Source organism: Equus caballus, unplaced genomic scaffold, assembly GCF_041296265.1.
Source record: "Equus caballus isolate H_3958 breed thoroughbred unplaced genomic scaffold, TB-T2T haplotype2-0000694, whole genome shotgun sequence".
Classification (NCBI taxonomy): Eukaryota; Metazoa; Chordata; class Mammalia; order Perissodactyla; family Equidae; genus Equus; species Equus caballus.
In genome coordinates, this window is record NW_027221967.1 from 1 (window position 1) to 24,869 (window position 24,869).

The window sequence follows — 24,869 nt, forward strand, 5'->3', positions numbered from 1 at the left end:
AGGCTCTCAGGAGTCCCGGGCTCCCGGCATCGCTGCCCCGCCATCGCCCAGGAACCACAGACAGGCACCGGAGCTCGCTGGCGCGCTCTGTCTGCGCTTGCGTGTGCGTGTGCGTGTGCGTGTGCGTGTTGTGCGAGTGGGTGTGTAGGCGTGTGTGTGTGTGTGTGTGTGTGTGCGCGCGCGCGCGCGCCTGTGTGTCTGTGTGCCTGTGTGTGTGCGCGTCCGGGTTTGCGTGTTCCTTTCTCTCCGCTTCTTCACTCTGGCTCTTTTCCTCTTTCTGCCGGGCACCCCCGACCTTACTGAGGTGATAGAAGGAGCAGGCAGAAAAGTCAGGGCCCAGAGAACTTGGCACGAGAAAGCAGCTCCATCTACCAGACATGTAGAAGCCCCTCCCCGACGACCGACCGCAGCGTCCCCGTTCTGCTCAAGTGCCGCTGGGGACGTTGCCCGGGATCTCCCGCCCGCTAGGTCACCGACGAAGGCGCCTCCGTTTTCCAAGAGCGCGCTCGCGCCCAGGACGGAGGGAGGAGCAGCACGGTGTGACGACGGGGAGGAAGAGTCGCGTCCGAAGGCCCGTCGGTGCCTGCCGACGTCCCGGCTCTCCCTGTCTCGAGACCTCTGGGCTTCAGGGTTCTGTGCCGCAAGGCTTTCCCGCCGCAGCCCCCGGGACCCAGGGCGCGCTGTGTGCGCTGCCCGTCTCCAGCGTTTGGGCCCTGTGGGCCTTCTTGCGTCCCACTGGAAAGGGACCCTGGGACGGAGAGAAGACGGGCAGGGGGCGGGCTTCGGCAAAGAGAGCGACGGCCATCCACAGACGTCCGACGAGGCCCTCCGGGGCGCCAAGCTCTCCATTTTCCACGGCACGTGTCCTCGTCAGGTTCTGCCACCTCTCGCCGGCATGCGTAGGCACACCGCTGGTCTTGCGGCCCCAGAGGCGAGGAGGCGAACGCCCCGGAGGCCGAGATTGGCACCCGCGTTCTCGGCTGCTGGGTGGCCAGCACCTAGGAGAGTGTCTGGCCGGAAGCAGCCAGGCGATCGATCCCTGGGTGCTGGATGAGCCTCGGCGGCAAGAAGTAGGCTCGTGGGGAAGGACGGCGGCCGAGGCCCGGGCCCCCACCGAGGCCGCGCTCCGTGCTGAGCGGTCCGCTCCGTGTTTCCCGCTTGCGTTCTCACCAGCACTCGCCCCCGCAAGGAGGCACGAACTCCAGGACCCCCTCGCACCAGATGAGGAAAGCGCAGCTCAGGGAGGGCACGTCACTCGCGGGAGACGGCGGCCCTTGGGTTTCAGCTCAGGACTTCGGTCTCCCGAGCCTGCGTTTCGGGGCAAGGCTCCGGTCCCGCGCTCCGGGAAACTGACAGGGACGCAGTCCCGCTTCTCCCCGCAGAAGGTGCTCCTCGGAGATCAGATCCGGGGACCCGTCAGAACCACCCCGGCACGAGCTGGCAGGGAGCGACGCGCACCGCCCCTCCCCCCCCATCCCGCAGCCCGCAGCCCGCAGCCCGCAGCCCGCAGCCCGCAGCCCGAGGAAGCGAGGAGCAGGCGATAGAGGCGCTGGGTTGGCAGGAGGGGAAACGGGGCCGGCAGGAGAAGCGAACCGCGGAGAGACTCCCTCCCAGGACGACGATGGCTGAACGGGGAGAGGAGGGAGCTTTGGGTCCTCTCTCGTCCTGCTTTGACCGGGATGTCCCCATTTTTCCACAGCGAGCGAGTATGGCTCTTGGATTCGGTGGGGAAGACGTGGTTTATCTGGAGGACTTTTCCCTTCGGGGGTTCAAAGTCCGTTCTCTGAGGCAAGGCTCCCTCTCTGCCTCCCTGTCCTTCCCATTCGCCTCCCCGGAAGCCAGCTCTCCTCCCGGTTTCCTGGATCCCTTGGCCACGGTCCTCTGTTGCAAACACAGGCAGGTGCAAAGAAGATGCGAAAGGCTGCCCGAGCCACGCGAACGGAAAGCTGAAGCCAGGGAGCCAGGAAGGGCTGGCTGCTGAGGGAGGACGTGTCCTGTCAGGAGGCTTTTCAACTCCCTCTGACAGATGCGGCCTGGAGGGGCGGGGCCCGGCCGGGGCCCTGGGGTGGTAGGGGTCGGGTGTGAGGGGGTGGGTGGGGAGGCGGGGGGAGGCGGGAAGAGAGGGAGGCCCCCGAGTGAGGGGACACCAAAAGCCTCAGCCATCAAGACTCCTCATCTTTGCATCCAGCGTTCTCAAACTCAAAACGAACGCAAGCTCATCCACCAGGAGCAACGTAGCAGCGTTTCCAAGCGAGGCAGGACCGCCCGAAGGCGAAAGCAGAATGGGATCCCAGTCAGGTGGAGCTTGAAACTCAGACCCACCCACCCCCCTACCCCCCCACCCCGGGAAGGGGGCTTCTGGAAGGAAAAGCGAGACAAACTGACAGGGACAAACTTAGGTCGGGAAAGGAGTGTTGATTGTGAATGAGCCTCTCAAGGACAAGCGAGCGGGTACCAGGTTTTAGAAGATGACCTGCAGCGGCACAGACGCCAGCAAAGGCAGAAGCCATCCCGTCTTGGGTGAGGTGCCCGAGACGCGCCTCTCTAACCCAGTCCGCCCTGTCCTTGGAGAAGCGGGCGGTGTCTGGAAAAGCCTGACCAGGTGTCTTTCCTCGGTGGGCGGGGCTGGTCGCTTTGGGACCCGTTTGGGCCTCCCGGCACCGCCGTGGAATCCGTTCCACCTGACAGGACGACTCTACCCGGCGGCTGGGGCGGCGGGGGCGGGGCGCCGAGGGAAGGGCTGGGGTGTCACCGGAGCGGGAGCCGAGCGGGTGGGAAGAGGCCGAGGCCAGAGGGAGCCGGCGGGCGGCGTGTGCGGCGTCGGGGTCCCGGTCCCGGTCCCGGTCCCGGTCCCGCCGGGCTGGCCCCGATTGGCCCTGGGTTCGGGTGGGGCCGCGAGCTGGAAGGGTTGGGCTGTGGCGGGGAGGGGTTGGGCCCTGCCCATGGGCGGCGCCGGCGGGCCCGCGGTGCGGAGGGTGGCGGGGGGGGTGGGGGAGGGCTGGCTGGAGGGGTGGGGGGCGTCCGCGGAGGACGGAGGCCGGAGGCGGCAAAAGGCGAGGGAGGCAAAAGCCTACAGCACCCGGTATTCCCAGGCGGTCTCCCATCCAAGTACTAACCAGGCCCGACCCTGCTTAGCTTCCGAGATCAGACGAGATCGGGCGCGTTCAGGGTGGTATGGCCGTAGACGCTGGCGCCTGCCGCCGGCGCCCCTAAGAAGCCGCGCCGCGTCGCCCGGCCCGCGGCTCGCGCGCGCGCCCAGGCCTCTGTGACGCGCACCCGCCGCCGCCGGCGCCCCCTGCGCCCGCGCTCGGCCTGCCGCCTTCCTCCCGCTGCTGCCTCCCGCCGCGGCCGCCTCGGGCGCGGCCAGCGGGCCAGCCAAACCCTGCGCTGCCCCGCCCTGCTGCCCTCCCAGGGCGCGGAGGCCTGGAGCAGCCCGGGGTGCGAGGAGGCGGGGCGGGGCGGGCGGCGGTGGGAAACGAGGGGTGGTGGGGGCGGGGATGGGGGCGGGGCGCCTGGCTGGGCGCTCTCCCCTCGCGGCCCGGGAACACTCCAGGCCGCCCTGGCCGCTCGGATCCGGCGATGGGTCGCAGGAGATGCGGCTGCTGGGAGGTGGGGGGCGCGGGGCACTTGGCCCGAGGCGTCGGGGCGTCGGGCCGCCGGGCCCGTGCTCCTCTGAGTCCCCTCCGGCCCGAGGGGCCTCCCAGCGGGAGCCCTGACCTCTGCGGCGCCGGCCGGGCCCCGACTTGCCCAAACCCAGGCGGAGCCACCGGCGCGACCAGAGGGCGTCAGCGGAAGCCCGCCGCGCTGCCCCTGAGGGCGCGGGGAGGCGGGGCGGCCACCCTTCCCCCGCCAGCGCCGCCCAGGAGACCGGCACCCCGCCCCCAACCCGCCCCTCGCGGGGACCCTGGACAGCTCCTGCTGGCGCCAGCCCAGAGACCCAGAGACAGAGACAGAGACAGAGACACGGAGAAACAGAGAAACGGCGACACGGAGAGGATCCAAGACACGGACCTAGACAGACACCCACCCTGACCCAGAGAGGCTCTGCCCAAGAGCTCGCTTCCCCCCCAGGAGGGCGGTGGTGCTGGAGCTGGGCCCGGGCCAGGAGGCAGGGGCCCCGGGGCTGGCGATCACCCCTGGGGCCCTAGGCCGCGCAGACAGGCTCTCAGGAGTCCCGGGCTCCCGGCATCGCTGCCCCGCCATCGCCCAGGAACCACAGACAGGCACCGGAGCTCGCTGGCGCGCTCTGTCTGCGCTTGCGTGTGCGTGTGCGTGTGCGTGTGCGTGTTGTGCGAGTGGGTGTGTAGGCGTGTGTGTGTGTGTGTGTGTGTGTGCGCGCGCGCGCGCGCCTGTGTGTCTGTGTGCCTGTGTGTGTGCGCGTCCGGGTTTGCGTGTTCCTTTCTCTCCGCTTCTTCACTCTGGCTCTTTTCCTCTTTCTGCCGGGCACCCCCGACCTTACTGAGGTGATAGAAGGAGCAGGCAGAAAAGTCAGGGCCCAGAGAACTTGGCACGAGAAAGCAGCTCCATCTACCAGACATGTAGAAGCCCCTCCCCGACGACCGACCGCAGCGTCCCCGTTCTGCTCAAGTGCCGCTGGGGACGTTGCCCGGGATCTCCCGCCCGCTAGGTCACCGACGAAGGCGCCTCCGTTTTCCCAAGAGCGCGCTCGCGCCCAGGACGGAGGGAGGAGCAGCACGGTGTGACGACGGGGAGGAAGAGTCGCGTCCGAAGGCCCGTCGGTGCCTGCCGACGTCCCGGCTCTCCCTGTCTCGAGACCTCTGGGCTTCAGGGTTCTGTGCCGCAAGGCTTTCCCGCCGCAGCCCCCGGGACCCAGGGCGCGCTGTGTGCGCTGCCCGTCTCCAGCGTTTGGGCCCTGTGGGCCTTCTTGCGTCCCACTGGAAAGGGGACCCTGGGACGGAGAGAAGACGGGCAGGGGGCGGGCTTCGGCAAAGAGAGCGACGGCCATCCACAGACGTCCGACGAGGCCCTCCGGGGCGCCAAGCTCTCCATTTTCCACGGCACGTGTCCTCGTCAGGTTCTGCCACCTCTCGCCGGCATGCGTAGGCACACCGCTGGTCTTGCGGCCCCAGAGGCGAGGAGGCGAACGCCCCGGAGGCCGAGATTGGCACCCGCGTTCTCGGCTGCTGGGTGGCCAGCACCTAGGAGAGTGTCTGGCCGGAAGCAGCCAGGCGATCGATCCCTGGGTGCTGGATGAGCCTCGGCGGCAAGAAGTAGGCTCGTGGGGAAGGACGGCGGCCGAGGCCCGGGCCCCCACCGAGGCCGCGCTCCGTGCTGAGCGGTCCGCTCCGTGTTTCCCGCTTGCGTTCTCACCAGCACTCGCCCCCGCAAGGAGGCACGAACTCCAGGACCCCCTCGCACCAGATGAGGAAAGCGCAGCTCAGGGAGGGCACGTCACTCGCGGGAGACGGCGGCCCTTGGGTTTCAGCTCAGGACTTCGGTCTCCCGAGCCTGCGTTTCGGGGCAAGGCTCCGGTCCCGCGCTCCGGGAAACTGACAGGGACGCAGTCCCGCTTCTCCCCGCAGAAGGTGCTCCTCGGAGATCAGATCCGGGGACCCGTCAGAACCACCCCGGGCACGAGCTGGCAGGGAGCGACGCGCACCGCCCCTGCCCCCCCATCCCGCAGCCCGCGGCCCGCAGCCCGCAGCCCGCAGCCCGCAGCCCGCAGCCCGCAGCCCGAGGAAGCGAGGAGCAGGCGATAGAGGCGCTGGGTTGGCAGGAGGGGACACGGGGCCGGCAGGAGAAGCGAACCGCGAAGAGACTCCCTCCCAGGACGACGATGGCTGAACGGGGAGAGGAGGGAGCTTTGGGTCCTCTCTCGTCCTGCTTTGACCGGGATGTCCCCATTTTTCCACAGCGAGCGAGTATGGCTCTTGGATTCGGTGGGGAAGACGTGGTTTATCTGGAGGACTTTTCCCTTCGGGGGTTCAAAGTCCGTTCTCTGAGGCAAGGCTCCCTCTCTGCCTCCCTGTCCTTCCCATTCGCCTCCCCGGAAGCCAGCTCTCCTCCCGGTTTCCTGGATCCCTTGGCCACGGTCCTCTGTTGCAAACACAGGCAGGTGCAAAGAAGATGCGAAAGGCTGCCCGAGCCACGCGAACGGAAAGCTGAAGCCAGGGAGCCAGGAAGGGCTGGCTGCTGAGGGAGGACGTGTCCTGTCAGGAGGCTTTTCAACTCCCTCTGACAGATGCGGCCTGGAGGGGCGGGGCCCGGCCGGGGCCCTGGGGTGGTAGGGGTCGGGTGTGAGGGGGTGGGTGGGGAGGCGGGGGGAGGCGGGAAGAGAGGGAGGCCCCCGAGTGAGGGGACACCAAAAGCCTCAGCCATCAAGACTCCTCATCTTTGCATCCAGCGTTCTCAAACTCAAAACGAACGCAAGCTCATCCACCAGGAGCAACGTAGCAGCGTTTCCAAGCGAGGCAGGACCGCCCGAAGGCGAAAGCAGAATGGGATCCTAGTCAGGTGGAGCTTGAAACTCAGACCCACCCACCCCCCTACCCCCCCACCACCTCCCCCCCTCCCCGCCACCCCGGGAAGGGGGCTTCTGGAAGGAAAAGCGAGACAAACTGACAGGGACAAACTTAGGTCGGGAAAGGAGTGTTGATTGTGAATGAGCCTCTCAAGGACAAGCGAGCGGGTACCAGGTTTTAGAAGATGACCTGCAGCGGCACAGACGCCAGCAAAGGCAGAAGCCATCCCGTCTTGGGTGAGGTGCCCGAGACGCGCCTCTCTAACCCAGTCCGCCCTGTCCTTGGAGAAGCGGGCGGTGTCTGGAAAAGCCTGACCAGGTGTCTTTCCTCGGTGGGCGGGGCTGGTCGCTTTGGGACCCGTTTGGGCCTCCCGGCACCGCCGTGGAATCCGTTCCACCTGACAGGACGACTCTACCCGGCGGCTGGGGCGGCGGGGGCGGGGCGCCGAGGGAAGGGCTGGGGTGTCACCGGAGCGGGAGCCGAGCGGGTGGGAAGAGGCCGAGGCCAGAGGGAGCCGGCGGGCGGCGTGTGCGGCGTCGGGGTCCCGGTCCCGGTCCCGGTCCCGGTCCCGCCGGGCTGGCCCCGATTGGCCCTGGGTTCGGGTGGGGCCGCGAGCTGGAAGGGTTGGGCTGTGGCGGGGAGGGGTTGGGCCCTGCCCATGGGCGGCGCCGGCGGGCCCGCGGTGCGGAGGGTGGCGGGGGGGGTGGGGGAGGGCTGGCTGGAGGGGTGGGGGGCGTCCGCGGAGGACGGAGGCCGGAGGCGGCAAAAGGCGAGGGAGGCAAAAGCCTACAGCACCCGGTATTCCCAGGCGGTCTCCCATCCAAGTACTAACCAGGCCCGACCCTGCTTAGCTTCCGAGATCAGACGAGATCGGGCGCGTTCAGGGTGGTATGGCCGTAGACGCTGGCGCCTGCCGCCGGCGCCCCTAAGAAGCCGCGCCGCGTCGCCCGGCCCGCGGCTCGCGCGCGCGCCCAGGCCTCTGTGACGCGCACCCGCCGCCGCCGGCGCCCCCTGCGCCCGCGCTCGGCCTGCCGCCTTCCTCCCGCTGCTGCCTCCCGCCGCGGCCGCCTCGGGCGCGGCCAGCGGGCCAGCCAAACCCTGCGCTGCCCCGCCCTGCTGCCCTCCCAGGGCGCGGAGGCCTGGAGCAGCCCGGGGTGCGAGGAGGCGGGGCGGGGCGGGCGGCGGTGGGAAACGAGGGGTGGTGGGGGCGGGGATGGGGGCGGGGCGCCTGGCTGGGCGCTCTCCCCTCGCGGCCCGGGAACACTCCAGGCCGCCCTGGCCGCTCGGATCCGGCGATGGGTCGCAGGAGATGCGGCTGCTGGGAGGTGGGGGGCGCGGGGCACTTGGCCCGAGGCGTCGGGGCGTCGGGCCGCCGGGCCCGTGCTCCTCTGAGTCCCCTCCGGCCCGAGGGGCCTCCCAGCGGGAGCCCTGACCTCTGCGGCGCCGGCCGGGCCCCGACTTGCCCAAACCCAGGCGGAGCCACCGGCGCGACCAGAGGGCGTCAGCGGAAGCCCGCCGCGCTGCCCCTGAGGGCGCGGGGAGGCGGGGCGGCCACCCTTCCCCCCGCCAGCGCCGCCCAGGAGACCGGCACCCCGCCCCCAACCCGCCCCTCGCGGGGACCCTGGACAGCTCCTGCTGGCGCCAGCCCAGAGACCCAGAGACAGAGACAGAGACAGAGACACGGAGAAACAGAGAAACGGCGACACGGAGAGGATCCAAGACACGGACCTAGACAGACACCCACCCTGACCCAGAGAGGCTCTGCCCAAGAGCTCGCTTCCCCCCCAGGAGGGCGGTGGTGCTGGAGCTGGGCCCGGGCCAGGAGGCAGGGGCCCCGGGGCTGGCGATCACCCCTGGGGCCCTAGGCCGCGCAGACAGGCTCTCAGGAGTCCCGGGCTCCCGGCATCGCTGCCCCGCCATCGCCCAGGAACCACAGACAGGCACCGGAGCTCGCTGGCGCGCTCTGTCTGCGCTTGCGTGTGCGTGTGCGTGTGCGTGTGCGTGTTGTGCGAGTGGGTGTGTAGGCGTGTGTGTGTGTGTGTGTGTGTGCGCGCGCGCGCGCGCCTGTGTGTCTGTGTGCCTGTGTGTGTGCGCGTCCGGGTTTGCGTGTTCCTTTCTCTCCGCTTCTTCACTCTGGCTCTTTTCCTCTTTCTGCCGGGCACCCCCGACCTTACTGAGGTGATAGAAGGAGCAGGCAGAAAAGTCAGGGCCCAGAGAACTTGGCACGAGAAAGCAGCTCCATCTACCAGACATGTAGAAGCCCCTCCCCGACGACCGACCGCAGCGTCCCCGTTCTGCTCAAGTGCCGCTGGGGACGTTGCCCGGGATCTCCCGCCCGCTAGGTCACCGACGAAGGCGCCTCCGTTTTCCCAAGAGCGCGCTCGCGCCCAGGACGGAGGGAGGAGCAGCACGGTGTGACGACGGGGAGGAAGAGTCGCGTCCGAAGGCCCGTCGGTGCCTGCCGACGTCCCGGCTCTCCCTGTCTCGAGACCTCTGGGCTTCAGGGTTCTGTGCCGCAAGGCTTTCCCGCCGCAGCCCCCGGGACCCAGGGCGCGCTGTGTGCGCTGCCCGTCTCCAGCGTTTGGGCCCTGTGGGCCTTCTTGCGTCCCACTGGAAAGGGGACCCTGGGACGGAGAGAAGACGGGCAGGGGGCGGGCTTCGGCAAAGAGAGCGACGGCCATCCACAGACGTCCGACGAGGCCCTCCGGGGCGCCAAGCTCTCCATTTTCCACGGCACGTGTCCTCGTCAGGTTCTGCCACCTCTCGCCGGCATGCGTAGGCACACCGCTGGTCTTGCGGCCCCAGAGGCGAGGAGGCGAACGCCCCGGAGGCCGAGATTGGCACCCGCGTTCTCGGCTGCTGGGTGGCCAGCACCTAGGAGAGTGTCTGGCCGGAAGCAGCCAGGCGATCGATCCCTGGGTGCTGGATGAGCCTCGGCGGCAAGAAGTAGGCTCGTGGGGAAGGACGGCGGCCGAGGCCCGGGCCCCCACCGAGGCCGCGCTCCGTGCTGAGCGGTCCGCTCCGTGTTTCCCGCTTGCGTTCTCACCAGCACTCGCCCCCGCAAGGAGGCACGAACTCCAGGACCCCCTCGCACCAGATGAGGAAAGCGCAGCTCAGGGAGGGCACGTCACTCGCGGGAGACGGCGGCCCTTGGGTTTCAGCTCAGGACTTCGGTCTCCCGAGCCTGCGTTTCGGGGCAAGGCTCCGGTCCCGCGCTCCGGGAAACTGACAGGGACGCAGTCCCGCTTCTCCCCGCAGAAGGTGCTCCTCGGAGATCAGATCCGGGGACCCGTCAGAACCACCCCGGGCACGAGCTGGCAGGGAGCGACGCGCACCGCCCCTGCCCCCCCATCCCGCAGCCCGCGGCCCGCAGCCCGCAGCCCGCAGCCCGCAGCCCGCAGCCCGCAGCCCGAGGAAGCGAGGAGCAGGCGATAGAGGCGCTGGGTTGGCAGGAGGGGACACGGGGCCGGCAGGAGAAGCGAACCGCGAAGAGACTCCCTCCCAGGACGACGATGGCTGAACGGGGAGAGGAGGGAGCTTTGGGTCCTCTCTCGTCCTGCTTTGACCGGGATGTCCCCATTTTTCCACAGCGAGCGAGTATGGCTCTTGGATTCGGTGGGGAAGACGTGGTTTATCTGGAGGACTTTTCCCTTCGGGGGTTCAAAGTCCGTTCTCTGAGGCAAGGCTCCCTCTCTGCCTCCCTGTCCTTCCCATTCGCCTCCCCGGAAGCCAGCTCTCCTCCCGGTTTCCTGGATCCCTTGGCCACGGTCCTCTGTTGCAAACACAGGCAGGTGCAAAGAAGATGCGAAAGGCTGCCCGAGCCACGCGAACGGAAAGCTGAAGCCAGGGAGCCAGGAAGGGCTGGCTGCTGAGGGAGGACGTGTCCTGTCAGGAGGCTTTTCAACTCCCTCTGACAGATGCGGCCTGGAGGGGCGGGGCCCGGCCGGGGCCCTGGGGTGGTAGGGGTCGGGTGTGAGGGGGTGGGTGGGGAGGCGGGGGGAGGCGGGAAGAGAGGGAGGCCCCCGAGTGAGGGGACACCAAAAGCCTCAGCCATCAAGACTCCTCATCTTTGCATCCAGCGTTCTCAAACTCAAAACGAACGCAAGCTCATCCACCAGGAGCAACGTAGCAGCGTTTCCAAGCGAGGCAGGACCGCCCGAAGGCGAAAGCAGAATGGGATCCTAGTCAGGTGGAGCTTGAAACTCAGACCCACCCACCCCCCTACCCCCCCACCACCTCCCCCCCTCCCCGCCACCCCGGGAAGGGGGCTTCTGGAAGGAAAAGCGAGACAAACTGACAGGGACAAACTTAGGTCGGGAAAGGAGTGTTGATTGTGAATGAGCCTCTCAAGGACAAGCGAGCGGGTACCAGGTTTTAGAAGATGACCTGCAGCGGCACAGACGCCAGCAAAGGCAGAAGCCATCCCGTCTTGGGTGAGGTGCCCGAGACGCGCCTCTCTAACCCAGTCCGCCCTGTCCTTGGAGAAGCGGGCGGTGTCTGGAAAAGCCTGACCAGGTGTCTTTCCTCGGTGGGCGGGGCTGGTCGCTTTGGGACCCGTTTGGGCCTCCCGGCACCGCCGTGGAATCCGTTCCACCTGACAGGACGACTCTACCCGGCGGCTGGGGCGGCGGGGGCGGGGCGCCGAGGGAAGGGCTGGGGTGTCACCGGAGCGGGAGCCGAGCGGGTGGGAAGAGGCCGAGGCCAGAGGGAGCCGGCGGGCGGCGTGTGCGGCGTCGGGGTCCCGGTCCCGGTCCCGGTCCCGGTCCCGCCGGGCTGGCCCCGATTGGCCCTGGGTTCGGGTGGGGCCGCGAGCTGGAAGGGTTGGGCTGTGGCGGGGAGGGGTTGGGCCCTGCCCATGGGCGGCGCCGGCGGGCCCGCGGTGCGGAGGGTGGCGGGGGGGGTGGGGGAGGGCTGGCTGGAGGGGTGGGGGGCGTCCGCGGAGGACGGAGGCCGGAGGCGGCAAAAGGCGAGGGAGGCAAAAGCCTACAGCACCCGGTATTCCCAGGCGGTCTCCCATCCAAGTACTAACCAGGCCCGACCCTGCTTAGCTTCCGAGATCAGACGAGATCGGGCGCGTTCAGGGTGGTATGGCCGTAGACGCTGGCGCCTGCCGCCGGCGCCCCTAAGAAGCCGCGCCGCGTCGCCCGGCCCGCGGCTCGCGCGCGCGCCCAGGCCTCTGTGACGCGCACCCGCCGCCGCCGGCGCCCCCTGCGCCCGCGCTCGGCCTGCCGCCTTCCTCCCGCTGCTGCCTCCCGCCGCGGCCGCCTCGGGCGCGGCCAGCGGGCCAGCCAAACCCTGCGCTGCCCCGCCCTGCTGCCCTCCCAGGGCGCGGAGGCCTGGAGCAGCCCGGGGTGCGAGGAGGCGGGGCGGGGCGGGCGGCGGTGGGAAACGAGGGGTGGTGGGGGCGGGGATGGGGGCGGGGCGCCTGGCTGGGCGCTCTCCCCTCGCGGCCCGGGAACACTCCAGGCCGCCCTGGCCGCTCGGATCCGGCGATGGGTCGCAGGAGATGCGGCTGCTGGGAGGTGGGGGGCGCGGGGCACTTGGCCCGAGGCGTCGGGGCGTCGGGCCGCCGGGCCCGTGCTCCTCTGAGTCCCCTCCGGCCCGAGGGGCCTCCCAGCGGGAGCCCTGACCTCTGCGGCGCCGGCCGGGCCCCGACTTGCCCAAACCCAGGCGGAGCCACCGGCGCGACCAGAGGGCGTCAGCGGAAGCCCGCCGCGCTGCCCCTGAGGGCGCGGGGAGGCGGGGCGGCCACCCTTCCCCCCGCCAGCGCCGCCCAGGAGACCGGCACCCCGCCCCCAACCCGCCCCTCGCGGGGACCCTGGACAGCTCCTGCTGGCGCCAGCCCAGAGACCCAGAGACAGAGACAGAGACAGAGACACGGAGAAACAGAGAAACGGCGACACGGAGAGGATCCAAGACACGGACCTAGACAGACACCCACCCTGACCCAGAGAGGCTCTGCCCAAGAGCTCGCTTCCCCCCCAGGAGGGCGGTGGTGCTGGAGCTGGGCCCGGGCCAGGAGGCAGGGGCCCCGGGGCTGGCGATCACCCCTGGGGCCCTAGGCCGCGCAGACAGGCTCTCAGGAGTCCCGGGCTCCCGGCATCGCTGCCCCGCCATCGCCCAGGAACCACAGACAGGCACCGGAGCTCGCTGGCGCGCTCTGTCTGCGCTTGCGTGTGCGTGTGCGTGTGCGTGTGCGTGTTGTGCGAGTGGGTGTGTAGGCGTGTGTGTGTGTGTGTGTGTGTGTGCGCGCGCGCGCGCGCCTGTGTGTCTGTGTGCCTGTGTGTGTGCGCGTCCGGGTTTGCGTGTTCCTTTCTCTCCGCTTCTTCACTCTGGCTCTTTTCCTCTTTCTGCCGGGCACCCCCGACCTTACTGAGGTGATAGAAGGAGCAGGCAGAAAAGTCAGGGCCCAGAGAACTTGGCACGAGAAAGCAGCTCCATCTACCAGACATGTAGAAGCCCCTCCCCGACGACCGACCGCAGCGTCCCCGTTCTGCTCAAGTGCCGCTGGGGACGTTGCCCGGGATCTCCCGCCCGCTAGGTCACCGACGAAGGCGCCTCCGTTTTCCCAAGAGCGCGCTCGCGCCCAGGACGGAGGGAGGAGCAGCACGGTGTGACGACGGGGAGGAAGAGTCGCGTCCGAAGGCCCGTCGGTGCCTGCCGACGTCCCGGCTCTCCCTGTCTCGAGACCTCTGGGCTTCAGGGTTCTGTGCCGCAAGGCTTTCCCGCCGCAGCCCCCGGGACCCAGGGCGCGCTGTGTGCGCTGCCCGTCTCCAGCGTTTGGGCCCTGTGGGCCTTCTTGCGTCCCACTGGAAAGGGGACCCTGGGACGGAGAGAAGACGGGCAGGGGGCGGGCTTCGGCAAAGAGAGCGACGGCCATCCACAGACGTCCGACGAGGCCCTCCGGGGCGCCAAGCTCTCCATTTTCCACGGCACGTGTCCTCGTCAGGTTCTGCCACCTCTCGCCGGCATGCGTAGGCACACCGCTGGTCTTGCGGCCCCAGAGGCGAGGAGGCGAACGCCCCGGAGGCCGAGATTGGCACCCGCGTTCTCGGCTGCTGGGTGGCCAGCACCTAGGAGAGTGTCTGGCCGGAAGCAGCCAGGCGATCGATCCCTGGGTGCTGGATGAGCCTCGGCGGCAAGAAGTAGGCTCGTGGGGAAGGACGGCGGCCGAGGCCCGGGCCCCCACCGAGGCCGCGCTCCGTGCTGAGCGGTCCGCTCCGTGTTTCCCGCTTGCGTTCTCACCAGCACTCGCCCCCGCAAGGAGGCACGAACTCCAGGACCCCCTCGCACCAGATGAGGAAAGCGCAGCTCAGGGAGGGCACGTCACTCGCGGGAGACGGCGGCCCTTGGGTTTCAGCTCAGGACTTCGGTCTCCCGAGCCTGCGTTTCGGGGCAAGGCTCCGGTCCCGCGCTCCGGGAAACTGACAGGGACGCAGTCCCGCTTCTCCCCGCAGAAGGTGCTCCTCGGAGATCAGATCCGGGGACCCGTCAGAACCACCCCGGGCACGAGCTGGCAGGGAGCGACGCGCACCGCCCCTCCCCCCCCATCCCGCAGCCCGCAGCCCGCAGCCCGCAGCCCGCAGCCCGCAGCCCGAGGAAGCGAGGAGCAGGCGATAGAGGCGCTGGGTTGGCAGGAGGGGAAACGGGGCCGGCAGGAGAAGCGAACCGCGGAGAGACTCCCTCCCAGGACGACGATGGCTGAACGGGGAGAGGAGGGAGCTTTGGGTCCTCTCTCGTCCTGCTTTGACCGGGATGTCCCCATTTTTCCACAGCGAGCGAGTATGGCTCTTGGATTCGGTGGGGAAGACGTGGTTTATCTGGAGGACTTTTCCCTTCGGGGGTTCAAAGTCCGTTCTCTGAGGCAAGGCTCCCTCTCTGCCTCCCTGTCCTTCCCATTCGCCTCCCCGGAAGCCAGCTCTCCTCCCGGTTTCCTGGATCCCTTGGCCACGGTCCTCTGTTGCAAACACAGGCAGGTGCAAAGAAGATGCGAAAGGCTGCCCGAGCCACGCGAACGGAAAGCTGAAGCCAGGGAGCCAGGAAGGGCTGGCTGCTGAGGGAGGACGTGTCCTGTCAGGAGGCTTTTCAACTCCCTCTGACAGATGCGGCCTGGAGGGGCGGGGCCCGGCCGGGGCCCTGGGGTGGTAGGGGTCGGGTGTGAGGGGGTGGGTGGGGAGGCGGGGGGAGGCGGGAAGAGAGGGAGGCCCCCGAGTGAGGGGACACCAAAAGCCTCAGCCATCAAGACTCCTCATCTTTGCATCCAGCGTTCTCAAACTCAAAACGAACGCAAGCTCATCCACCAGGAGCAACGTAGCAGCGTTTCCAAGCGAGGCAGGACCGCCCGAAGGCGAAAGCAGAATGGGATCCCAGTCAGGTGGAGCTTGAAACTCAGACCCACCCACCCCCCTACCCCCCCACCCCGGGAAGGGGGCTTCTGGAAGGAAAAGCGAGACAAACTGACAGGGACAAACTTAGGTCGGGAAAGGAGTGTTGATTGTGAATGAGCCTCTCAAGGACAAGCGAGCGGGTACCAGGTTTTAGAAGATGACCTGCAGCGGCACAGACGCCAGCAAAGGCAGAAGCCATCCCGTCTTGGGTGAGGTGCCCGAGACGCGCCTCTCTAACCCAGTCCGCCCTGTCCTTGGAGAAGCGGGCGGTGTCTGGAAAAGCCTGACCAGGTGTCTTTCCTCGGTGGGCGGGGCTGGTCGCTTTGGGACCCGTTTGGGCCTCCCGGCACCGCCGTGGAATCCGTTCCACCTGACAGGACGACTCTACCCGGCGGCTGGGGCGGCGGGGGCGGGGCGCCGAGGGAAGGGCTGGGGTGTCACCGGAGCGGGAGCCGAGCGGGTGGGAAGAGGCCGAGGCCAGAGGGAGCCGGCGGGCGGCGTGTGCGGCGTCGGGGTCCCGGTCCCGGTCCCGGTCCCGGTCCCGCCGGGCTGGCCCCGATTGGCCCTGGGTTCGGGTGGGGCCGCGAGCTGGAAGGGTTGGGCTGTGGCGGGGAGGGGTTGGGCCCTGCCCATGGGCGGCGCCGGCGGGCCCGCGGTGCGGAGGGTGGCGGGGGGGGTGGGGGAGGGCTGGCTGGAGGGGTGGGGGGCGTCCGCGGAGGACGGAGGCCGGAGGCGGCAAAAGGCGAGGGAGGCAAAAGCCTACAGCACCCGGTATTCCCAGGCGGTCTCCCATCCAAGTACTAACCAGGCCCGACCCTGCTTAGCTTCCGAGATCAGACGAGATCGGGCGCGTTCAGGGTGGTATGGCCGTAGACGCTGGCGCCTGCCGCCGGCGCCCCTAAGAAGCCGCGCCGCGTCGCCCGGCCCGCGGCTCGCGCGCGCGCCCAGGCCTCTGTGACGCGCACCCGCCGCCGCCGGCGCCCCCTGCGCCCGCGCTCGGCCTGCCGCCTTCCTCCCGCTGCTGCCTCCCGCCGCGGCCGCCTCGGGCGCGGCCAGCGGGCCAGCCAAACCCTGCGCTGCCCCGCCCTGCTGCCCTCCCAGGGCGCGGAGGCCTGGAGCAGCCCGGGGTGCGAGGAGGCGGGGCGGGGCGGGCGGCGGTGGGAAACGAGGGGTGGTGGGGGCGGGGATGGGGGCGGGGCGCCTGGCTGGGCGCTCTCCCCTCGCGGCCCGGGAACACTCCAGGCCGCCCTGGCCGCTCGGATCCGGCGATGGGTCGCAGGAGATGCGGCTGCTGGGAGGTGGGGGGCGCGGGGCACTTGGCCCGAGGCGTCGGGGCGTCGGGCCGCCGGGCCCGTGCTCCTCTGAGTCCCCTCCGGCCCGAGGGGCCTCCCAGCGGGAGCCCTGACCTCTGCGGCGCCGGCCGGGCCCCGACTTGCCCAAACCCAGGCGGAGCCACCGGCGCGACCAGAGGGCGTCAGCGGAAGCCCGCCGCGCTGCCCCTGAGGGCGCGGGGAGGCGGGGCGGCCACCCTTCCCCCCGCCAGCGCCGCCCAGGAGACCGGCACCCCGCCCCCAACCCGCCCCTCGCGGGGACCCTGGACAGCTCCTGCTGGCGCCAGCCCAGAGACCCAGAGACAGAGACAGAGACAGAGACACGGAGAAACAGAGAAACGGCGACACGGAGAGGATCCAAGACACGGACCTAGACAGACACCCACCCTGACCCAGAGAGGCTCTGCCCAAGAGCTCGCTTCCCCCCCAGGAGGGCGGTGGTGCTGGAGCTGGGCCCGGGCCAGGAGGCAGGGGCCCCGGGGCTGGCGATCACCCCTGGGGCCCTAGGCCGCGCAGACAGGCTCTCAGGAGTCCCGGGCTCCCGGCATCGCTGCCCCGCCATCGCCCAGGAACCACAGACAGGCACCGGAGCTCGCTGGCGCGCTCTGTCTGCGCTTGCGTGTGCGTGTGCGTGTGCGTGTGCGTGTTGTGCGAGTGGGTGTGTAGGCGTGTGTGTGTGTGTGTGTGTGTGTGCGCGCGCGCGCGCCTGTGTGTCTGTGTGCCTGTGTGTGTGCGCGTCCGGGTTTGCGTGTTCCTTTCTCTCCGCTTCTTCACTCTGGCTCTTTTCCTCTTTCTGCCGGGCACCCCCGACCTTACTGAGGTGATAGAAGGAGCAGGCAGAAAAGTCAGGGCCCAGAGAACTTGGCACGAGAAAGCAGCTCCATCTACCAGACATGTAGAAGCCCCTCCCCGACGACCGACCGCAGCGTCCCCGTTCTGCTCAAGTGCCGCTGGGGACGTTGCCCGGGATCTCCCGCCCGCTAGGTCACCGACGAAGGCGCCTCCGTTTTCCCAAGAGCGCGCTCGCGCCCAGGACGGAGGGAGGAGCAGCACGGTGTGACGACGGGGAGGAAGAGTCGCGTCCGAAGGCCCGTCGGTGCCTGCCGACGTCCCGGCTCTCCCTGTCTCGAGACCTCTGGGCTTCAGGGTTCTGTGCCGCAAGGCTTTCCCGCCGCAGCCCCCGGGACCCAGGGCGCGCTGTGTGCGCTGCCCGTCTCCAGCGTTTGGGCCCTGTGGGCCTTCTTGCGTCCCACTGGAAAGGGGACCCTGGGACGGAGAGAAGACGGGCAGGGGGCGGGCTTCGGCAAAGAGAGCGACGGCCATCCACAGACGTCCGACGAGGCCCTCCGGGGCGCCAAGCTCTCCATTTTCCACGGCACGTGTCCTCGTCAGGTTCTGCCACCTCTCGCCGGCATGCGTAGGCACACCGCTGGTCTTGCGGCCCCAGAGGCGAGGAGGCGAACGCCCCGGAGGCCGAGATTGGCACCCGCGTTCTCGGCTGCTGGGTGGCCAGCACCTAGGAGAGTGTCTGGCCGGAAGCAGCCAGGCGATCGATCCCTGGGTGCTGGATGAGCCTCGGCGGCAAGAAGTAGGCTCGTGGGGAAGGACGGCGGCCGAGGCCCGGGCCCCCACCGAGGCCGCGCTCCGTGCTGAGCGGTCCGCTCCGTGTTTCCCGCTTGCGTTCTCACCAGCACTCGCCCCCGCAAGGAGGCACGAACTCCAGGACCCCCTCGCACCAGATGAGGAAAGCGCAGCTCAGGGAGGGCACGTCACTCGCGGGAGACGGCGGCCCTTGGGTTTCAGCTCAGGACTTCGGTCTCCCGAGCCTGCGTTTCGGGGCAAGGCTCCGGTCCCGCGCTCCGGGAAACTGACAGGGACGCAGTCCCGCTTCTCCCCGCAGAAGGTGCTCCTCGGAGATCAGATCCGGGGACCCGTCAGAACCACCCCGGGCACGAGCTGGCAGGGAGCGACGCGCACCGCCCCTGCCCCCCCATCCCGCAGCCCGCGGCCCGCAGCCCGCAGCCCGCAGCCCGCAGCCCGCAGCCCGCAGCCCGAGGAAGCGAGGAGCAGGCGATAGAGGCGCTGGGTTGGCAGGAGGGGACACGGGGCCGGCAGGAGAAGCGAACCGCGAAGAGACTCCCTCCCAGGACGACGATGGCTGAACGGGGAGAGGAGGGAGCTTTGGGTCCTCTCTCGTCCTGCTTTGACCGGGATGTCCCCATTTTTCCACAGCGAGCGAGTATGGCTCTTGGATTCGGTGGGGAAGACGTGGTTTATCTGGAGGACTTTTCCCTTCGGGGGTTCAAAGTCCGTTCTCTGAGGCAAGGCTCCCTCTCTGCCTCCCTGTCCTTCCCATTCGCCTCCCCGGAAGCCAGCTCTCCTCCCGGTTTCCTGGATCCCTTGGCCACGGTCCTCTGTTGCAAACACAGGCAGGTGCAAAGAAGATGCGAAAGGCTGCCCGAGCCACGCGAACGGAAAGCTGAAGCCAGGGAGCCAGGAAGGGCTGGCTGCTGAGGGAGGACGTGTCCTGTCAGGAGGCTTTTCAACTCCCTCTGACAGATGCGGCCTGGAGGGGCGGGGCCCGGCCGGGGCCCTGGGGTGGTAGGGGTCGGGTGTGAGGGGGTGGGTGGGGAGGCGGGGGGAGGCGGGAAGAGAGGGAGGCCCCCGAGTGAGGGGACACCAAAAGCCTCAGCCATCAAGACTCCTCATCTTTGCATCCAGCGTTCTCAAACTCAAAACGAACGCAAGCTCATCCACCAGGAGCAACGTAGCAGCGTTTCCAAGCGAGGCAGGACCGCCCGAAGGCGAAAGCAGAATGGGATCCTAGTCAGGTGGAGCTTGAAACTCAGACCCACCCACCCCCCTACCCCCCCACCACCTCCCCCCCTCCCCGCCACCCCGGGAAGGGGGCTTCTGGAAGGAAAAGCGAGACAAACTGACAGGGACAAACTTAGGTCGGGAAAGGAGTGTTGATTGTGAATGAGCCTCTCAAGGACAAGCGAGCGGGTACCAGGTTTTAGAAGATGACCTGCAGCGGCACAGACGCCAGCAAAGGCAGAAGCCATCCCGTCTTGGGTGAGGTGCCCGAGACGCGCCTCTCTAACCCAGTCCGCCCTGTCCTTGGAGAAGCGGGCGGTGTCTGGAAAAGCCTGACCAGGTGTCTTTCCTCGGTGGGCGGGGCTGGTCGCTTTGGGACCCGTTTGGGCCTCCCGGCACCGCCGTGGAATCCGTTCCACCTGACAGGACGACTCTACCCGGCGGCTGGGGCGGCGGGGGCGGGGCGCCGAGGGAAGGGCTGGGGTGTCACCGGAGCGGGAGCCGAGCGGGTGGGAAGAGGCCGAGGCCAGAGGGAGCCGGCGGGCGGCGTGTGCGGCGTCGGGGTCCCGGTCCCGGTCCCGGTCCCGGTCCCGCCGGGCTGGCCCCGATTGGCCCTGGGTTCGGGTGGGGCCGCGAGCTGGAAGGGTTGGGCTGTGGCGGGGAGGGGTTGGGCCCTGCCCATGGGCGGCGCCGGCGGGCCCGCGGTGCGGAGGGTGGCGGGGGGGGTGGGGGAGGGCTGGCTGGAGGGGTGGGGGGCGTCCGCGGAGGACGGAGGCCGGAGGCGGCAAAAGGCGAGGGAGGCAAAAGCCTACAGCACCCGGTATTCCCAGGCGGTCTCCCATCCAAGTACTAACCAGGCCCGACCCTGCTTAGCTTCCGAGATCAGACGAGATCGGGCGCGTTCAGGGTGGTATGGCCGTAGACGCTGGCGCCTGCCGCCGGCGCCCCTAAGAAGCCGCGCCGCGTCGCCCGGCCCGCGGCTCGCGCGCGCGCCCAGGCCTCTGTGACGCGCACCCGCCGCCGCCGGCGCCCCCTGCGCCCGCGCTCGGCCTGCCGCCTTCCTCCCGCTGCTGCCTCCCGCCGCGGCCGCCTCGGGCGCGGCCAGCGGGCCAGCCAAACCCTGCGCTGCCCCGCCCTGCTGCCCTCCCAGGGCGCGGAGGCCTGGAGCAGCCCGGGGTGCGAGGAGGCGGGGCGGGGCGGGCGGCGGTGGGAAACGAGGGGTGGTGGGGGCGGGGATGGGGGCGGGGCGCCTGGCTGGGCGCTCTCCCCTCGCGGCCCGGGAACACTCCAGGCCGCCCTGGCCGCTCGGATCCGGCGATGGGTCGCAGGAGATGCGGCTGCTGGGAGGTGGGGGGCGCGGGGCACTTGGCCCGAGGCGTCGGGGCGTCGGGCCGCCGGGCCCGTGCTCCTCTGAGTCCCCTCCGGCCCGAGGGGCCTCCCAGCGGGAGCCCTGACCTCTGCGGCGCCGGCCGGGCCCCGACTTGCCCAAACCCAGGCGGAGCCACCGGCGCGACCAGAGGGCGTCAGCGGAAGCCCGCCGCGCTGCCCCTGAGGGCGCGGGGAGGCGGGGCGGCCACCCTTCCCCCCGCCAGCGCCGCCCAGGAGACCGGCACCCCGCCCCCAACCCGCCCCTCGCGGGGACCCTGGACAGCTCCTGCTGGCGCCAGCCCAGAGACCCAGAGACAGAGACAGAGACAGAGACACGGAGAAACAGAGAAACGGCGACACGGAGAGGATCCAAGACACGGACCTAGACAGACACCCACCCTGACCCAGAGAGGCTCTGCCCAAGAGCTCGCTTCCCCCCCAGGAGGGCGGTGGTGCTGGAGCTGGGCCCGGGCCAGGAGGCAGGGGCCCCGGGGCTGGCGATCACCCCTGGGGCCCTAGGCCGCGCAGACAGGCTCTCAGGAGTCCCGGGCTCCCGGCATCGCTGCCCCGCCATCGCCCAGGAACCACAGACAGGCACCGGAGCTCGCTGGCGCGCTCTGTCTGCGCTTGCGTGTGCGTGTGCGTGTGCGTGTGCGTGTTGTGCGAGTGGGTGTGTAGGCGTGTGTGTGTGTGTGTGTGTGTGCGCGCGCGCGCGCGCCTGTGTGTCTGTGTGCCTGTGTGTGTGCGCGTCCGGGTTTGCGTGTTCCTTTCTCTCCGCTTCTTCACTCTGGCTCTTTTCCTCTTTCTGCCGGGCACCCCCGACCTTACTGAGGTGATAGAAGGAGCAGGCAGAAAAGTCAGGGCCCAGAGAACTTGGCACGAGAAAGCAGCTCCATCTACCAGACATGTAGAAGCCCCTCCCCGACGACCGACCGCAGCGTCCCCGTTCTGCTCAAGTGCCGCTGGGGACGTTGCCCGGGATCTCCCGCCCGCTAGGTCACCGACGAAGGCGCCTCCGTTTTCCCAAGAGCGCGCTCGCGCCCAGGACGGAGGGAGGAGCAGCACGGTGTGACGACGGGGAGGAAGAGTCGCGTCCGAAGGCCCGTCGGTGCCTGCCGACGTCCCGGCTCTCCCTGTCTCGAGACCTCTGGGCTTCAGGGTTCTGTGCCGCAAGGCTTTCCCGCCGCAGCCCCCGGGACCCAGGGCGCGCTGTGTGCGCTGCCCGTCTCCAGCGTTTGGGCCCTGTGGGCCTTCTTGCGTCCCACTGGAAAGGGGACCCTGGGACGGAGAGAAGACGGGCAGGGGGCGGGCTTCGGCAAAGAGAGCGACGGCCATCCACAGACGTCCGACGAGGCCCTCCGGGGCGCCAAGCTCTCCATTTTCCACGGCACGTGTCCTCGTCAGGTTCTGCCACCTCTCGCCGGCATGCGTAGGCACACCGCTGGTCTTGCGGCCCCAGAGGCGAGGAGGCGAACGCCCCGGAGGCCGAGATTGGCACCCGCGTTCTCGGCTGCTGGGTGGCCAGCACCTAGGAGAGTGTCTGGCCGGAAGCAGCCAGGCGATCGATCCCTGGGTGCTGGATGAGCCTCGGCGGCAAGAAGTAGGCTCGTGGGGAAGGACGGCGGCCGAGGCCCGGGCCCCCACCGAGGCCGCGCTCCGTGCTGAGCGGTCCGCTCCGTGTTTCCCGCTTGCGTTCTCACCAGCACTCGCCCCCGCAAGGAGGCACGAACTCCAGGACCCCCTCGCACCAGATGAGGAAAGCGCAGCTCAGGGAGGGCACGTCACTCGCGGGAGACGGCGGCCCTTGGGTTTCAGCTCAGGACTTCGGTCTCCCGAGCCTGCGTTTCGGGGCAAGGCTCCGGTCCCGCGCTCCGGGAAACTGACAGGGACGCAGTCCCGCTTCTCCCCGCAGAAGGTGCTCCTCGGAGATCAGATCCGGGGACCCGTCAGAACCACCCCGGGCACGAGCTGGCAGGGAGCGACGCGCACCGCCCCTGCCCCCCCATCCCGCAGCCCGCGGCCCGCAGCCCGCAGCCCGCAGCCCGCAGCCCGCAGCCCGCAGCCCGAGGAAGCGAGGAGCAGGCGATAGAGGCGCTGGGTTGGCAGGAGGGGACACGGGGCCGGCAGGAGAAGCGAACCGCGAAGAGACTCCCTCCCAGGACGACGATGGCTGAACGGGGAGAGGAGGGAGCTTTGGGTCCTCTCTCGTCCTGCTTTGACCGGGATGTCCCCATTTTTCCACAGCGAGCGAGTATGGCTCTTGGATTCGGTGGGGAAGACGTGGTTTATCTGGAGGACTTTTCCCTTCGGGGGTTCAAAGTCCGTTCTCTGAGGCAAGGCTCCCTCTCTGCCTCCCTGTCCTTCCCATTCGCCTCCCCGGAAGCCAGCTCTCCTCCCGGTTTCCTGGATCCCTTGGCCACGGTCCTCTGTTGCAAACACAGGCAGGTGCAAAGAAGATGCGAAAGGCTGCCCGAGCCACGCGAACGGAAAGCTGAAGCCAGGGAGCCAGGAAGGGCTGGCTGCTGAGGGAGGACGTGTCCTGTCAGGAGGCTTTTCAACTCCCTCTGACAGATGCGGCCTGGAGGGGCGGGGCCCGGCCGGGGCCCTGGGGTGGTAGGGGTCGGGTGTGAGGGGGTGGGTGGGGAGGCGGGGGGAGGCGGGAAGAGAGGGAGGCCCCCGAGTGAGGGGACACCAAAAGCCTCAGCCATCAAGACTCCTCATCTTTGCATCCAGCGTTCTCAAACTCAAAACGAACGCAAGCTCATCCACCAGGAGCAACGTAGCAGCGTTTCCAAGCGAGGCAGGACCGCCCGAAGGCGAAAGCAGAATGGGATCCTAGTCAGGTGGAGCTTGAAACTCAGACCCACCCACCCCCCTACCCCCCCACCACCTCCCCCCCTCCCCGCCACCCCGGGAAGGGGGCTTCTGGAAGGAAAAGCGAGACAAACTGACAGGGACAAACTTAGGTCGGGAAAGGAGTGTTGATTGTGAATGAGCCTCTCAAGGACAAGCGAGCGGGGTACCAGGTTTTAGAAGATGACCTGCAGCGGCACAGACGCCAGCAAAGGCAGAAGCCATCCCGTCTTGGGTGAGGTGCCCGAGACGCGCCTCTCTAACCCAGTCCGCCCTGTCCTTGGAGAAGCGGGCGGTGTCTGGAAAAGCCTGACCAGGTGTCTTTCCTCGGTGGGCGGGGCTGGTCGCTTTGGGACCCGTTTGGGCCTCCCGGCACCGCCGTGGAATCCGTTCCACCTGACAGGACGACTCTACCCGGCGGCTGGGGCGGCGGGGGCGGGGCGCCGAGGGAAGGGCTGGGGTGTCACCGGAGCGGGAGCCGAGCGGGTGGGAAGAGGCCGAGGCCAGAGGGAGCCGGCGGGCGGCGTGTGCGGCGTCGGGGTCCCGGTCCCGGTCCCGGTCCCGGTCCCGCCGGGCTGGCCCCGATTGGCCCTGGGTTCGGGTGGGGGCCGCGAGCTGGAAGGGTTGGGCTGTGGCGGGGAGGGGTTGGGCCCTGCCCATGGGCGGCGCCGGCGGGCCCGCGGTGCGGAGGGTGGCGGGGGGGGTGGGGGAGGGCTGGCTGGAGGGGTGGGGGGCGTCCGCGGAGGACGGAGGCCGGAGGCGGCAAAAGGCGAGGGAGGCAAAAGCCTACAGCACCCGGTATTCCCAGGCGGTCTCCCATCCAAGTACTAACCAGGCCCGACCCTGCTTAGCTTCCGAGATCAGACGAGATCGGGCGCGTTCAGGGTGGTATGGCCGTAGACGCTGGCGCCTGCCGCCGGCGCCCCTAAGAAGCCGCGCCGCGTCGCCCGGCCCGCGGCTCGCGCGCGCGCCCAGGCCTCTGTGACGCGCACCCGCCGCCGCCGGCGCCCCCTGCGCCCGCGCTCGGCCTGCCGCCTTCCTCCCGCTGCTGCCTCCCGCCGCGGCCGCCTCGGGCGCGGCCAGCGGGCCAGCCAAACCCTGCGCTGCCCCGCCCTGCTGCCCTCCCAGGGCGCGGAGGCCTGGAGCAGCCCGGGGTGCGAGGAGGCGGGGCGGGGCGGGCGGCGGTGGGAAACGAGGGGTGGTGGGGGCGGGGATGGGGGCGGGGCGCCTGGCTGGGCGCTCTCCCCTCGCGGCCCGGGAACACTCCAGGCCGCCCTGGCCGCTCGGATCCGGCGATGGGTCGCAGGAGATGCGGCTGCTGGGAGGTGGGGGGCGCGGGGCACTTGGCCCGAGGCGTCGGGGCGTCGGGCCGCCGGGCCCGTGCTCCTCTGAGTCCCCTCCGGCCCGAGGGGCCTCCCAGCGGGAGCCCTGACCTCTGCGGCGCCGGCCGGGCCCCGACTTGCCCAAACCCAGGCGGAGCCACCGGCGCGACCAGAGGGCGTCAGCGGAAGCCCGCCGCGCTGCCCCTGAGGGCGCGGGGAGGCGGGGCGGCCACCCTTCCCCCCGCCAGCGCCGCCCAGGAGACCGGCACCCCGCCCCCAACCCGCCCCTCGCGGGGACCCTGACAGCTC

At 69.8% G+C, this 24,869-nt stretch overlaps 6 non-coding genes across 6 annotated transcripts; all 6 read right to left on the bottom strand.

Moving 5' to 3' along the window:
• Positions 1 to 3,067: 3,067 nt before the first annotated feature.
• Positions 3,068 to 3,186, bottom strand: LOC138922276 (5S ribosomal RNA). The gene has a single exon (XR_011435340.1). It is a non-coding gene; the product is annotated as a 5S ribosomal RNA (ribosomal RNA).
• A 4,079-nt stretch (positions 3,187 to 7,265) lies between these two features.
• Positions 7,266 to 7,384, bottom strand: LOC138922278 (5S ribosomal RNA). The gene has a single exon (XR_011435342.1). It is a non-coding gene; the product is annotated as a 5S ribosomal RNA (ribosomal RNA).
• A 4,078-nt stretch (positions 7,385 to 11,462) lies between these two features.
• LOC138922279 (5S ribosomal RNA) lies at positions 11,463 to 11,581 on the bottom strand. The gene has a single exon (XR_011435343.1). It is a non-coding gene; the product is annotated as a 5S ribosomal RNA (ribosomal RNA).
• Positions 11,582 to 15,625: 4,044 nt separating this feature from the next.
• Positions 15,626 to 15,744, bottom strand: LOC138922280 (5S ribosomal RNA). The gene has a single exon (XR_011435344.1). It is a non-coding gene; the product is annotated as a 5S ribosomal RNA (ribosomal RNA).
• A 4,078-nt stretch (positions 15,745 to 19,822) lies between these two features.
• LOC138922281 (5S ribosomal RNA) lies at positions 19,823 to 19,941 on the bottom strand. Its single transcript, XR_011435345.1, has one exon. It is a non-coding gene; the product is annotated as a 5S ribosomal RNA (ribosomal RNA).
• Positions 19,942 to 24,021: 4,080 nt separating this feature from the next.
• Positions 24,022 to 24,140, bottom strand: LOC138922277 (5S ribosomal RNA). The gene has a single exon (XR_011435341.1). It is a non-coding gene; the product is annotated as a 5S ribosomal RNA (ribosomal RNA).
• Positions 24,141 to 24,869: the final 729 nt, after the last annotated feature.